A 2,143-nucleotide genomic window follows, 5' to 3' on the forward strand; every position below is an offset into this window, starting at 1 on the left:
GGAACAAACAATGGAATAAGGAAAAATATGGGGATTCAAACTGTATAAATTTCGAGAGTTTGTTGGATTTGGTGTGCATTTTGTCATTACCTTACCTGGTAATGAGACAGGGCACCCACCTATAGGTGTATAAATAAATGGCGGATTCAGATATTTGTCTCGGACTGAAATTATTAAAGTGAGTGAGCTTTTGTTTCTCACAATTCTAATCTAAAAAGTGAGATAACGGAGTTTTACATTGCTGTTCTTTTAGTGTGACTGGGTCAAAATCCTGGAACTTGCTCCCTAACAAGACTGTGGGGGTCCCTACACCAGAGAAGTGTAGCAGTTTAAAAAGGGGCTCATTCGCAATAACCCACCAACATCCCTCAGGAGCAAATAGTGACGTAGCTAGCGCCGCCCACATCCCGTCGCAGAATGAAACATTGATACTGTTTCCTGTGATGATAATTTTTGTTACTTGTGAAAGATACTTTGTCTTGGTGCGTTTTGCTGCTCCCACAGGTTTCCATTTAACAATCTGAAGGTTCCAACTCGTTGAAGCCGGGAATTTCACGGGCAGCCTGGAGCAGGATTGACAAAGGAAGCTTTCCAGGTAAAGCGGGGACTTGGGCAGCCTCATCCCAATCCAGCCCCGGGAGGAAGGGCTGGGCTCGGGGCTCGGGGCTCGGGGCTCGGGGCTCGGCCTCAGACTGCTGTGGGCCACGCCAATTGGGTTGTTCATGTTTGCAACAAAACGGAATAAATGTAACGAGATGACGCACCAAACCGGCGCAGTAAGAAGTTTCCGTTTTGGTGGAGCTGACCCCGAGTTGCCAAACGGCTAGGTCTGCCTTTGGAGCAGCGCGGTGACCGGGCACGGACGGCCAACTCTGGCGGGGCGGGATGGGGTTTAGTTCATGGTATTTGTATATTTCGAACGTATTTGGCAAATGTCTGCTTTGAAAGTCTAAAAGCATTATCTGAAATTAACAATCAAACAATCAATTTAAAATTTCAGTGAAGGCATTTTGAAACCCCCAAGTAGTTGCAACCCCAGACTGTGCAGTTACTCCCCCTGGTCGGGGTCTGGGGGTGAGAGGCTGGGACTGTGCCTGGGAGTGAGGAACAGGAACCGTGGGTGAGAGGCTGGGTCTGGGAGTGAGAGTTGAGTGTGTTGCTGGAAAAGCACAGCAGGTCAGACAGCATCGGAGGAGCAGGAAAATCATGCTGCCTGGCCTGCTGTGCTTTTCCAGCAACACACTCTCAACTCTGATCTCCAGCATCTGCAGACCTCACTGCCTCCTCTAGGATTGGTTACCTATGGGGGGAAAAAAAGCGAGATTCCTGGGATCACTTGCACACAGCTTTGCTCTGGTTTTCACAAGAATGTAGCCTTATTGCATTTTACAGTTCTGTAATGTTACAACCGATTTATGGCTTTTCTGAAATGTCAAAAAGATATGCAGACACTTTACAAGGTTGTAACAGGACAGAAGGAGGCCATTTGGCATACTTAGTATGTGCTGCTCTCTGAAGGACCGATTTACTGTCTTCCAGTGTTCGACCTTCTCCCATAACATGACACGTTCTTAAATTTCTGAAAATAAACCAAATCTTTTTGAAAGCCCCAATTGCACCTGCCTTCATCCCACTTTAAGAGAGTACATTCCAGATCCCAATCACTAGGATATGGAAGATATAGACTGTAGGGAAATAGATGGTGACATCTTGGAAAAATATCCAGATTACAGAGGAGGAAGTGCTGGATGTCTTGAAACGGTTAAAGGTGGATAAATTCCCAGGACCTGATCAGGTGTACCCGAGAACTCTGTGGGAAGCTAGAGAAGTGATTGCTGGGCCTCTTACTGAGATATTTGTATCATCGATAGTCACAGGTGAGGTGCCAGAAGACTGGAGGTTGGCAAATGTGGTGCCACTGTTTAAGAACGGCGGTAAAGACAAGCCAGGGAATGATAGACCGGTGACCCTGACCTTGGTGGTGGGCAGGTTGTTGGACGGAATCCTGAGGGACATGATGTATATGTATTTGGAAAGGCAAGGACTGATTAGGGATAGTCAACATGGCTTTGTACATGGAAAATCATGTCTCTCAAACTTGATTGAGTTTTTTTTTTGAAGAAGTAACAAAGAAGATTGATGA

At 46.3% G+C, this 2,143-nt stretch overlaps 1 protein-coding gene across 2 annotated transcripts in view; it reads left to right on the plus strand.

The window, feature by feature from the left end:
• The first annotated feature begins 390 nt into the window (after positions 1-390).
• The window catches only part of ccdc28b (coiled-coil domain containing 28B), a 17,961-nt gene continuing 16,208 nt past the window's right edge, over positions 391-2,143 (plus strand). Inside the window, exon 1 of one of the 2 annotated variants that reach the window (XM_043719672.1) lies at positions 391-595. The gene's annotated coding sequence lies outside the window, so the exon portion shown is untranslated. The remainder of the gene's footprint in view (positions 596-2,143) is intronic. The other variant, XM_043719671.1, reaches the window with a different exon arrangement.

Source organism: Chiloscyllium plagiosum, chromosome 29 (genome assembly GCF_004010195.1).
Source record: "Chiloscyllium plagiosum isolate BGI_BamShark_2017 chromosome 29, ASM401019v2, whole genome shotgun sequence".
NCBI classification, from domain to species: domain Eukaryota; kingdom Metazoa; phylum Chordata; class Chondrichthyes; order Orectolobiformes; family Hemiscylliidae; genus Chiloscyllium; species Chiloscyllium plagiosum.